Below are 13,560 nucleotides of genomic sequence, written 5' to 3' on the forward strand. Positions count from 1 at the left end.
CTGGGTGGTTTAACTTTGAATACTCTTTTGGTGCTCGTCGTAATTTCCTCTCGTGATCCTCCTCATTGGCTTTTTCCTTTGTAGTAATAGTTTTGGTCTCCGTGGTCTCTATCAAATCTGAGTCATCCTCAGGGTCATTCATATACACGGGATCCTCTCCTGTCCCTATGTTAGTCTTTGAACTAGGTTTTGAGCTAGAAGCATTAAGGGATTTCTTTCTTCGTGTTTTCTTCTTTCTCGCTCGGCCAATGGATGCAGCATCTCTCTCTTCGAGGATGTAATTTTGCTTTTGGAGCATCGACCGTGTGAGTACATTCACTGGTGCTATGTTTATAGTTGGTGGTGTCCCATCAACAATCTCTATTATGTTCAATGGTGTGATTTTCGGTGCGTTTGGATTTTTAGGACACTATGCGATCAAATGATCTATGCCACAACGATTACAAGTGAGTATTGGCATTGCCAATGCACTCCCTTGACTTGTTTGCATTAGTGCAGCATTCTTTTGCATTCTAATGGGGCACTCAGCTACTCGATGTGGTCCACCACATTCGTAGCACTGAAGAGGTGGTCTCCTGGCAAAACTATTAATGTTTTGGCCTCTTGCTGCTAGCGCAGTAGCTTGATATACCGGTTTGATTTGTCCCCAATGGTCTTCCATATAGTACATGGGACACTCCTCAAGCATGTCGACTCCATAGGTGATACTAGAGTCTATGTCCTCTTCGCAATCTACATAAGTACTAGATGACTCGCAACCTATTTGGTTCATAGGTGTAACTCTTGGATGAGGGGGTTGCGGTCCTAGCACTGGAGGTGGCAACGGTGTGGTTTGGACCACATTTTGGGTTCTAGGGACCATGTGTTGTAATGGCAACTGTTGCTCCATGGGTGGGGTAGGCATCAATGCAGGGACTCGAGGTGAGTCTGCCCAAGCTATAGGCGGTCTATTTTCCATGATGCGTTTAAGCATTAGGCAATCCTTCGCTTGATGGCCATACCTACCACACGCGTTACAAGTCCCGTTAAACTTTACTCTGAAAGTAGGGCATTCACTCGTAGTATGTGGGCCCAAGCAAATTGAGCACCATTGTTGCTCCCTTCTTGGATACATATGAGTGTTTTGTGGAGCACGATTACCCCTAAGGATTTCTTGGATGGCCTTTGTGAGATTTGCCAAAGTCATCTCAAATATCGTTTGCTCTTTCACGATTGGCTTTATCTTCATTGGTTCATGCCCTGATGCTTGCGAGCTACTAGACTTCGGCTCGGCAGACACTCTTTCTCCCCCAATCATTAAATTATCCTCCAATTGGATTGCATTCATAGTGACTGCTTCCCAAGTAGTGATACCTCTAATGACTAGGCCATCATAAATACTTTCATGTCGTAGTCCCCTAATGAATCTATCGAGCAATTGGTTGTTGTTGAATCGTTCGTTTGGATTGCATCGAGAATTCAAATTCTTTAGGCGACTAATGAAGTCTCTCACAGATTTACCTTCTTCTCGTTGGGCTTTTTGGAGCTGAGAGGCTACACCCCAAAGTACTCCCTCTCGTATGTATTCTTTTAAGAACAGTCTCCTAAGAGTAGAGTAGATCGTTTTCTCTTCTACTCTTAAGGTTCTATACCAATCTCCAGCCTTTCCGCAATAGAGCGATAGAGCGACCGATAGTTTGAGCAAATGCTGCCAAATCTCCTATTTGAGCAGGTATAATGGGTGTATGTGCTCCTGGAACCACATGTGAGATGGGAGTTGGCCTTGGCCTTGGCATACGCCCGGCTCTTGGGTCCCAAATTTCGTATGGTGGTGTACCAGACGGTGGTCCAAAGTTTACAGGCGTGGCCCTAGGCATAGGGGGTGCCTGATATGGCATGTTATTATTAAATGGCATGGCTCCACTTGTATAAGAGCTTGGATAATTCCATTGTGGATTGTAAGCTCTTGGAATAATCGGAGGTGTAGGAGCTACATGAGGCTGAGGTACGAAAGGTGCACATGATTGATACATACATGTAGGTATAGTTGGGGGCAGTGTGCTACTAGGCATCGGCGCCGTGTTAACAAATGAACTCCATGGTGTACTTCTTGTCATGCTCACCATTGGGATATGCATGGTAGACGTAGTGTCATTAATAGAAAGATGAGCTAGATCTGGGAAGGTAAAGCTGCCACTTGTAGGCTCAGATTGTACTGAGGCTCCTGGCGAAACAACATATGGAGGATCAATGGGGCTCACTGAGGGAGTCTCCATTTGTGACAGAGTTGGTTGGTTGGCCTTTCCCGTATCCAAGAATCTCATTAGGCCTGTTGAAGGCATGTTGATCCCTGTGTTCTGTCTTTCTAACTCGACAATCCTATGGAGGACATCACAGACTTTCTGTTGTTGCTCATCTATGCTAGTAGCACCCGATGTGGATTGTAGAACATCTAACCAACCCACATGATAGGTGTGTCCTGTGTACCGATCAGTTAAAGCTTCTGCTTGTAGGTCATACTCCCAATTTTCGTTTAGGAATATCCCATCTAGGCCTGGCGTTCTGGAGGTTTCCCTTGAAGTGGAAGCATTATTGCTCCCCATAGCTTTCCCCTCCGTGACTGCTACCTTGGGAGCACTCGGTTGCTCGGCTAGCATGATTGTTGTCATAGGAGCCTTTGCTTTCAGGGCTCGACTTTGTTCTAGCCCTCGTAGGTTCTCAATTTCCCTCTCCCTTGTTGCTTGCATATAGCGTTCGATCTCTTGCACTTCGGCAAGACTCCTACCATCGGGTAGTAAAACCTCAGATGGAGATAGCCCTAAAGGATCAGGAGGTGCAGTGGATGGAACATTCACATGCACACTCTCAAGAAGCATAGGGTCCATTTTAGGCATGAATGAAGAATTTACTTCCCCACTCCCTTCATTTATTTCATTAACCGCATGTTCGGAGCGAGTAGCTCTACTAAGGGTCTCTTTTAAGCGGCTAAACACGCTGGACCCGGGCCGTGGGCCCATGGCATGCATGTCTTGACTTGAACTATCAGGGTTTGGTGTAGGATACCCCTCCATGACTTCGTAGTCAGAGGAAGAATCACTAGACGCGATATGAGGATCTTGGGTCGCGCTACCTTGAGTCCCGGCCGAAGGTCCAGAACCTAGGGTGGAGGAATAATGGGTGCCCGCGTAAATGGAGGAACTACCAATATGCTCGTGCTCTAACACTCATCCAGAGCGTAGGTTCATATGATTTGGATCCCCTAGAAGTGTCAGTGAGGGCCCGTGAAGGCTGCTCACCTAGTAATTTTGGGTGTTTTGCAACCCAAGTCTTTTCTTATTTTTTGATTTTTTGGTCCTTTTTTTCTGACCCAGATATAGAATAGAACGTATGATAGCTCAAAACGAGCGTCTCGGTCAGAGGGACATGCTGTGCTTTACAGCCCTCCGTTTGGTCACTTTATGCCCTCGGAATCCCTAAAACCGTCAATTTCTAGTAAGGAACTAGGCCCGAATTAGAAAGTCTAAGGGTGCAAGTGGGAAGAGAAGGGAGGAGAGTGGAGGACTTGCCCCACATGCTCTCATTCCCTCTTGAGGGAGTAGGGTATATATATAAGAGTGAGTCTAGTATTTATCATAAGATTGAGGACTGAGGCCTGGGCCTGGGCCTGGGCTTGGGCTTGGGCTTGGGCTTGGGGAAACGATCCCGATCAAAATTTTAGTGTGGCCGCCCAGTCACTCACGCTTAAATATTTTCGTTTTTTTTTTTTTTTTTGTGGCGACGACAGTGAGCTAACTGTCCACCTACTTCCTTTCTCACTACCTTACTGTGCAAAAACTGTGTGCAGGCAAACCTTGACAGAAACTGTGTGCAGACTGTGTGCAAGCAGAAATTGCTAACTGCCTTCCTACTTATTCATTCACTGCAAACAAGCTACCGACTACTAATTGTGCAAAGACTGTGTGCAAACAGAAAACACAACATTATGCAGAAATCACAGAACTTGCAAACAACACAGAAATTAACAACTTACAGAAAAACAACTCATTCCTCTTCCTCTTACTCTTCTTTCCTACTACAAACAACTCATAGGAGAAGCACAAAGTGCCTCTTGGGCTTAGTGCGGGGCGTTTCCCCGGCAGCGGCGCCAAAAATGTGCGCTCCTTGCTGCACTGTCGAAGCAAGGGACTTGCCGATACACCATGTGCGAGCCACAAATGGCTCCAAGCACACAACAAGACTAATCTAGCAAGCTCAAAAGAGGGCAATGGTGTGTCACTCACCGCTCTATGCTCCTGCCGTGGAGGATTCCTCGCCGCGATGAAGAAGAAGCTGCAGTCGTGCCGCGCTCAACCGCTTCGCCGCCGTCGTGCCTTCGTAATGCTCGATCGCACACACACTCTCCCTCTCTCTCTCTCTCTCTCTCTCACATGCACACACACACGAGGAGGTGAAGAAGAAGAAGATGGAGATGGAGATGGAGCAAGAGCACTCTTCTATTGCACAAATGAGAGAATGAGTGAATTTTAGGTTTAGTTGGCTTTTATATGAGCTCACCCCTTTCACACTTGGGCGCCCATGCTTAGCCAACTAATCCCTTGAATGTCCCAGTTAGAGTGCGCCTCTCATCGGCGATCACTCTTACCCTTTTCCTATTGGTCCGACAAGCCCGGTACCTGACTCTACCAAATACATAATACACGTCCGTTGTAGGTGATGGGGTGTCCGTGAGCCGTGAGGGTTAACAACCTCCAATTTTTCAAACGTGGGAGGATGTAAGATCCCTAAGTTTTAGTTCTTTTTTTTAAATAACAAAAATAGATTCCAATATCCACTTCTTAAATTTTTGGTTTAGAATTCTTGTTTGGCAATGTTGCAAGGTTTTGAAATGAAAAGCAAAGTTGTTTTCATGTTCAAGTAGGTCACACGGACGTTTAGTTCAGTTTTAGAAAAAGTAAAAAATATTTACCTTTCTCAAATTCAATTTTTTTAAAGCTTTCTCATGTTTTTTTGCAAAAAGCAGTACAAGATCCTTAATCTACAAGTCTCGGGGATGCTATGATTAAATTTTGAAAAAAACTGCTTTTTGGATGATTTTCACGCTTTTTTAGCTTTTCATGATTTTTCGTGCTTTTTAGTAAAAAGCGAATCCTCTTTCTTGTGCAAGTGGACAAGGGAAACTCATGGTTTAGTTTTCCAAAAATTTGTTTTTTTCTAAATTTTTAACCCCAATTTTTAGCTTTTCATGCTTTTTGGCGTTTTTGAAAAGCTACATGCTTTTTAGGATGCCCGAAATTTAAAAATAATATTTTTAGTCACAATCGCGTATAAAAACAACCATACGATGAGAAAACTAGATAAAAACAAGATTTTTAGAGAAATGTTTTTATAAAAAGCGGCACCATAAGTATGTCAGGACATTACGAGAGAGTAATAATTTCATGAGGGCATCATGGTGCAACATCGAGGTGGTACAAAACGTACTGTACATGGCGTATATGTACGTAATGTACGTTGTTTCATACACAAAAAAAAATTATGTACGTAAAAATATATACTCTTGTGAAGAAAAACTGCAAAGTACTAAAATTTCTAGGACATTTCCAATTACAAACAGGAGAGAAGCCAGCAACTTATAGAGACATTCAAGGACATGTTTTACAAGACAACCACATACTGTGTAACTACTACAAGAGACTTCAAAGTTAAGATGACATCGATAATTGAACAGGAATATCAAAGCTCAAATGAGATCTGAAATAATAGTGAACAGTGAACGCACCAATATTGAAAACATCAAATGACAAAGTACCATAGGTGATAGCCTATAAGGCCCATGCTATAACAAAAGGCTCATCATAGAGTGTCCAAATGTCATAAATGAAACCATCCTACTCAAAAAAATTGTCTATATAGTAGTAGAAAGCACTCAATAGCTAGCTCTAAGCTAGTCGATCATCCATGTGATGGCCCCATCCTAAAAAATGATCATCAGAAGACTCCGTCGAAGAGAGCAAGTCCATATCCGCCAAGACATTGCCCTCTTCATTGTAATCCGAGGCCTCAATGAGATGAACAGCATCATTTGCCTGTTTTTGAGAAGAAAGAACAGGAAGCTTCCCTTTACGAGTGCTCTCCCTGTGAGCACTATCTGGGTCTGGAGCATGCTCACGCATAGGAATAGCCAAAGCTCGTGCGCGTGACCTCGTCACGCGTAAAGGAATAGCCAAATCTCGAGTGCATGACCTCGTCACATGCCAATCAACACTCTTCAAGTCCCTGTGAAGCAGCTGAATAACCCTCCTCTTGCTCATTTCTGATTTGTAGCTCCACCTTGTCCATAGCAGTAGGATCTGTTACCATCTTCACGCGTGTTGGATCCGCCATTTGAAAATTGAGGAAATATTATTTAGTATGTACTAAGTACTCAATGGTCGTGTGTATCATGATTCAATCATTCATGTGAAAATTAAAAGTGGACCTACTTGGGTGTTCCCAAAGCGTGGTAGGCTCGCACAAGCCTCATATTTGCTCGACAATATACTAACTTTTCTAGTTGAGAAGTGTTGAGACAATTGCGGATCTTCATATGTATCAAGGAATAAGAGCTCCAGTTGCACTCGCATGCACCAGCCGAGCAATCCTATAGCAATGAGCATTGAGATTTCAAAATTCACACTTGAGTCTTGGTTTGATATACAGCACTAGTAAGTACAAAAACTACAAGTCTCAAGATTTTCAATTACCTGTGAAAGTACTCATAAAGCCAGATGTGTAAGCATTGGAAGACCTTGTCTCCCATGATTCTACCACCATGTGAGAGGAAACCTATGAAAGTACTTTCAATTACTTGTGGAATTACTCGTAAATCCAAATGTGTAAGAGTTGGAAGGCCTTGTCTCCCATAATTCTGCCACCATGTAAGAGGAAACTTGGTAGCCTCTAGCCTCAACACCACAGCTCTTAGGATGGTCCTAGATTGTTCATGAAGTTGGTCATCTCTGCTTCAATCTCCAGCTGATCGTCAATGTCATACATCATATTGATGTAATCATCCTTGAGCTTCAAGAGACTCCTCTCATGGAAAAGCTTTGGCGTCTTGTAGAAAGGATGAAGCAATGCAACCATCCCATGAATGGGATGACTCATAAATGTCCATTGCCTTTCTACAATGGCCAAGATGTCATCTCGGCTTAAAACTTCAGTAATAAAACAAAGTTGAATTGGGTCACGATGCAAATTCAAATGACAACAAGAAGATTTGCAATGAAATCAATAATCAATTTCAAAAGACAAGTACTTACCAGTCGTATGTCAAAGACTTGCACTCTGTAATGTGTCTCTTCATCTCCATGAAGAGATGATAGACTAAGCCCAATGTAGAGCCCTCCATGTCTGTGTCTCGTATAAGCACATACACTGGTTGCAATGCCACTGTCGAACTCTGAACCTGTGTCCAAAAGGACTCATCGAGCACCCATCATTATATGTATTTAGTGGTCGGCTCCGTCTTTGAGTTGTACATCAATCTCCACTTCAGGTCCACGAGTGTCTGAAGAAGTGGATCCCTCAATTTGAAGAGTCTCTGTAACACTAAATACATATAAGAAAACCTGTTCTTCAAGGGTCGTATCATGTCAAGTGTGTTGTGGCTCCTGAAAATAGCTAAAGCTTGGTGTTTTTTGCAGAAAGAGGTGGTCATCTTAGTGGCATATGTGACAACATGCAATACCCAAGGCAACTTGCCTATATCCTCCATAAGTAAGTCAAGACAATGCACAACACATGGAGTCCAACAAATCTGAGGGTAAGTTGCCTTGACCATTTCACCCATAAGCTTACAATTTGAGGCATTGTCAGTCACAACCTGTACCACATTCTCTAGCCCAATCTTCTTGATGTGCTCAAAGATAAACTCACATGTGATCCAATCTCCGGCCTTCCCTTCATCCATAGTGCGTAAAAAGGACAAGACCACACAAGAATATTAATGACGTGCCACCTACGAACATCACTCCAGCCATCTGATATGATGGTGCACCCAAACTGCTCCCAACCTGCATTGACCGAGACCCAGGCCTTATCTATCGAATCCTTCTGCTCATCAAGCACTGTAGTGCGCATCTTCCTATACTCACCCTTGACTATGAATCTGTGTGGCCAACATCAGCGGACCATCCTCTTTCACTTCTCAATTCAAAACATTGAAGGAGATGTCGCACTCAATGAGAGTGCTAGCAATCTCCATCTCAACAACCTTTTGACGCTCCTTCACCCAAGAAAGAGAGTTCACATTTGAAGGCAATGTGCTTTGCCTACGTACATCCATATCACCTTCATCCTCCTCCTCCTGCACAACTCGAGCCCTCTTTCTACTAGAACCAGCAGTGGTCCTCTCGAAACTCAAAAGATGAACCACCAAAATCCCCAATAAGAGCATCATGTGTGTGATGTCCACCTGTATTTTTTTTGGTGTTGGTACTTTTGAAAAATTCTTTGCAATCAGCTTGTCCCTAATATCTTGCGGTACCTTTTTGCACCCTCCACAATTGTTGGTCGTGCCAATGCCTGTCAGGTGCTTGATGACACGAGAAATTGTATTCGTGAGCTGAAAATTGCAGTACTTGCCTTGCCATCGTCGAGTGTCGGAACTCACTTGCCCTAGAGTGTTGATGATGAGGATGACATTGGTATGCTCCTTCTAGTACGGGTTGCATGGCTTAGGCATGATGATTTCGTCACAAGCAGCAAGACAGACACGAGTAAGAGAGAGAGAGAATGAGAGACAGTGAGCATGTAGGAGGAACTCGGAGAAGAGAGACAAAGAGGAGAGAGAGACTCAAGAGTATTTACCTGCATAGAGCTTCCTGCAACCTGTTGTTTCTCTGCAGTGAATTGGGTCTTTGCACCTTGGTTACACATGACTTCAATTTGTGGACAAAAATTACTCGCAAACCTTGGGCAAAACCATCAGCCACGCATAAGAGCCGGACTTTTTTTTTTTGAAAATTGCATTGTACATATCGATTTGTACGTTAGGATCCATACAGTACAGGCGTACGGTACAAAAACAAGTCGTACGTATGTGTTGATCCAACCTTGTGCTGCACAGTTCAGCTCCTATGGTCTCATTAGTCGCTGGGATACTGTTTCAATTAATCAATTTTACTACAAAACTTGAAGGAAAAGGGATAAGAGTTGACCACCAAAAGTTATGCCATATTTTTAGAAAAGACTAGAGTCTTTTCTAAAAAGCAGGAGCTATTCCAAGCTAAGAGGGGGCGCCCTATTTGCCCTGGGAAGAGCAGTCTAGACCGATCCTATAAATTCACATGTAGTGCTTAGTTTTCAATGTCGATAGTTGCGTCTACTACCACACGGCTATACGTGTGGGAGGATGTAAGGGTCTCTTTTAGATTCCAATATCCACTTCTTGAATTTTTGGTTTAGAATGCTTATTTCCCAGTGTTGTAAGGTTTTAAAATGAAAAGAAAAGTCGTTTTCATGTTCAGTAGGTCAGACGAACATTTGGTTGAGTTTTTTAAAAAATCATTTTTAAAAGTTTTTTCACGTTTTTTTTGTGAAAAGCATGACTGGATCCTTAATCTACAAGTCCCGAAGATGCTAAAATTATTTACCGCATGAAGCTTTAGTGTAAGCTTGAGAGCCTTTTGGGACAAAGACCATAGAAAATATCATAAGCTTGAAGCCTCATAAGCTATAATCTATGCTTTGAACGTCTAGCTCATGAGGATCAAACTTAAGTTCGAGCCTCATGACCTAGAGAATCAATTTTCTAACCTCATGAGCTATATATCACTGCAATCTTTAGATGTTTTCTCCCTCCAAGGTGCAAATAAGCTATTGCATGCGTTGAATTTTTTACAGTTTGTTTTGTTTCCAACGAAAAAGAAAATAAGCAATCATGGTCGTCGTGACTGCTCAATGAGAAAAAAACTTACTCTTGAGTGAGAAAAAAGACCTCTTTCACACCCGACAAGATTTTGCGTAGAGAATTGAGTCTCTACGTCATGAGGATTCTTTTTAGCTAGAAACCATTTGAAAAGTTCTCTAGATAAGGAGGCTCGAGCTTATGCTTGAGAGCCTTTCGTGATTTAGCTTTTCATGCTTTTTAGCATATTTGAAAAGCTACATGCTTTTTAGGATGCTCTAAATTTAAAAATAATATTTTTACTCAGTGCCGTGGGATATAAAAAACAACCATACAATGAGAAAACTAGATAAAACAAGATTTTTACGAGAAATATTTTATAAAAAGCGGCACCATAAATACATCGAGGCAGTGGAGAGAATAATAATCACATCGCGGCATCATGGTGTAGCATAGTTCAGTTATTACGGTCTCATTAGTTGATGGGTTACTGTTTCAATTAATCAATTTTACTGCAAAAAATGAAGGAAAAGGGATAAGAGTTGACCACCAGAAGTTCTATCATATTTTAGAAAAGACTAGTGTCTTTTTCCAAAAAGCAGGAGCTATTCCAAGCTGAGAGGTGGCGCCCTATTGCCTTGGGGAGAGCACTCCGACCGACAGGAAAGCCTATAAATTCACTTGTAGTGCTTAGTTTTCAGTGCAAATAGTTGCGTCTACTACCGCACAACTATATGTACGCATTATACGGAATGGTGCAAGCTCTCCATCACCATCACCATCACCATCTCCATAAAATCTTCTCTCTCAATCGTGGAAAGAATAAGAAGAAGAACACTCTCCTCTCTACTTACTTACTATCTTCTCTCCCCTCTTTTCACGATGTGCGCGTTCTTCGTGGTGAAAACCTCTACGTAGCTATCATCATCACTCTCTTGTGACAAAACAAGAAGTCTTTCAACATCCAGTGATCGCTTCTAAAGCACGTAACAAGCTCTAAACTCCATAGCCATAATCTCTTTCTCTCTCTACTCCGTTTTTTTAGTAATTGCCTTCTCAATGGCTACTTTAGGTATATAAAAAGCGCTTTACGTTTCACATCATGGCGGCGATAGGAACATTGTTTTGATCGTATCCCCCAAACCGCTATGAATTACGTCAAACCCTTTAAATTAGAGATTAAACACATCATGGAAGATTTTCGCATGAGAAAAGAGTTTTAATCAAAATATACCTCGAGGTCCACTGCATAGTCAAAAATTTGGACCCCATGCTCCTTGGAGAACATATGCTCCTTGTTGATGGGATGATGTCATATGATGTAGAAACCTTATGGATGGATGTGGATGCCTCATGTGAATGTATATATTGCTTTCTACCCTATTAGGTAAAAAACTAGCTTTATGTGCTACGGGTGTGAGGTGCGGTCATAGTGTGCCACTTATGCACAGTTAAACATTATCAAAATTGGATTTTGAAGTTATAATTAGCTGTTGATCGAACTTATTTCATGCACCAAAAGTTCATCTCTTAAGGGCCATGTGTGTTGGTTCGGTTTGATTATAGTAATATGGTCAAACTCCAAGTGTCAAAGTTGGTTTAGTGTGGAATATGATTTATGGTCAAGGGCTGAGATCCCTCATGGATTATGGTTATGTGTTTGATTGTGGAAGCCGGTATGGCTCTTGAAACTTTTTGGGGATATGGTTGTGCTATCAAAAAATTTTCAGCTATATTATTGACTAAAGTGGTTTTGTAGGATTGGATGTGCATCACCCAATGTACGGTTGAGTGCTCACCCATGTGATGGGATTGGATTATGGTTTATAGTTTTGGATTGGATTATGAAGTGGTTTTGATGGTTTATGGTGGACGTGTAAGGGTAGAGACCCTATATAGTATGACCGCTTGGAAAAGATTGTTTGTGCATATGAAAAATGCTATTGTGATTGGATTCATGTGTTATGTTTCTCATGGCAGCATCTCTACAAGATTAGGATCACCTACATCACTTAGCCTTAGACGAAAGGGTTAATGCCCTGGGGCTTTGCTAGATCGGGGATGTTGTCTAGATCTTCTTTTTTTGTTAGGCTCATCTACATGGTTAGTGCATCGGGGGTTGAATGACCTACACGGCTAACCCATAAGGAATCTTGCCTACACACCGGATGCTAGGCATCGAAGAGGCATGGTGCCTAAACTGGTACGATTGATATTGATTTTCTACCACACCTAAGGGTATTTGGAATCCTTTCAAAGCTTGGGTTCATGGAGGGAGGCAAAGCGGCCTCACCTTATTTCTAGCTCAGGTAAGTTGGAGATGTTCTGGCTCGCTCCGTGCGAAATGAACTTCTCTCTATCCATAGTAGAACATAAGTGGATGGTTGACTGGTCAATCCCTACACAGGGTGCAGTGCTCTGCTAGTCATTTATATTTTTTAATGCTATGGTACACCCATGTTTTGTTATTGCATTCATTTGTGATTGCCCGTTTCATTTAGATGGGGCATTTAAAGATTCTCTTTTGTCATTCTCATGTGTCTCTACGCATTGTATTTCACCCTCCATTCTTCTCTCTCTCTCTCTCTCTCTCTCTCTCTCTCTCTCTCTCTCTCTCTCTCTCTCTCTCTCTTGCTTTCTTAGTTTCCAACATGGCATTAGAGCCTTGTTAATGGTCTTGCTAATCCTACTATTCAATATGGCTTTATTGCTAATATTTTGCTTAGTAAATTTTATCTTTATTTTCAACTCTTAAGATTATCCATAAGCACTATCTTTATCATTCTCTCAACAAATGGTCCATAAGGTGCTACAAAGAAGGTGGATGATTTAATGGGTCATCGATGATGTGAACTTTGACCATCATCCTCTTATATAATCTCGCATTGGAGTATATTTAAAAATGCAATGATCACCAAATATTGGTGAGCAAGGCAGTGCTGCTTCACCATCATCTTGCTTCATCATATAAGTAGTGGAAGCTTTTGCTGCCATAGGCGGCTCGACAAACTCTCTACTTCCTCCTATTGTTGCCCTATAATTGGCAAACACGGTGACATGCATTGATGGCCTCAGCTAGTCATCTGGCTAATGGGGCCATCGACCTAAGCAACTCTTCATCAAAGCATATTAATATTTACCACCCCTCAAGGGTGACATCTTCTCACCAATTCTCAAATAGTGTCCACAAGTTTGCATATCATCAAGCAGAGAGTAGGTTCTCGATGAAAATTTATAAAAAGTTTATTTATTATAAAAATAATGTCTTTAAGAGGTTGTTCCCACCATCTACATGGCTCTTAAGAATGATTCTCAAAGCATGGACTGTTGTGACTTTGTTGATACTATGGATTCACTCAATTCTATAGTTTTATCATGCAGTGCAAGATCAAGGTGTAGGAGGCCCCAAGAACAAAATCTTAAACCAAGGAGAGAGCCATCCAAGATGAAATTATGGAACAAAATAGGTCAAAGACAAGATCTTTCATGCATGCCCTAGGATCTCAAGCCAAGGTATTATGATTTGGCTATTGTTGTAGGTTTATGACCACTTCTTGCATGTAATGTGGATCGGTATGGAATTGATGTTTTTGATTTAACTCAACCTTATGTCAATGGAGAAAAAGATCCAAGTTCTCTTCAAGCTTTAGAAGACATTGAACAATATCTTCCCTAGAATGCACAACAGTGCC

The sequence above is a fragment of the Adiantum capillus-veneris genome, chromosome 19 (assembly GCF_014529385.1).
Source record: "Adiantum capillus-veneris isolate H3 chromosome 19, ASM1452938v2, whole genome shotgun sequence".
In the NCBI taxonomy this organism is placed as follows: Eukaryota; Viridiplantae; Streptophyta; class Polypodiopsida; order Polypodiales; family Pteridaceae; genus Adiantum; species Adiantum capillus-veneris.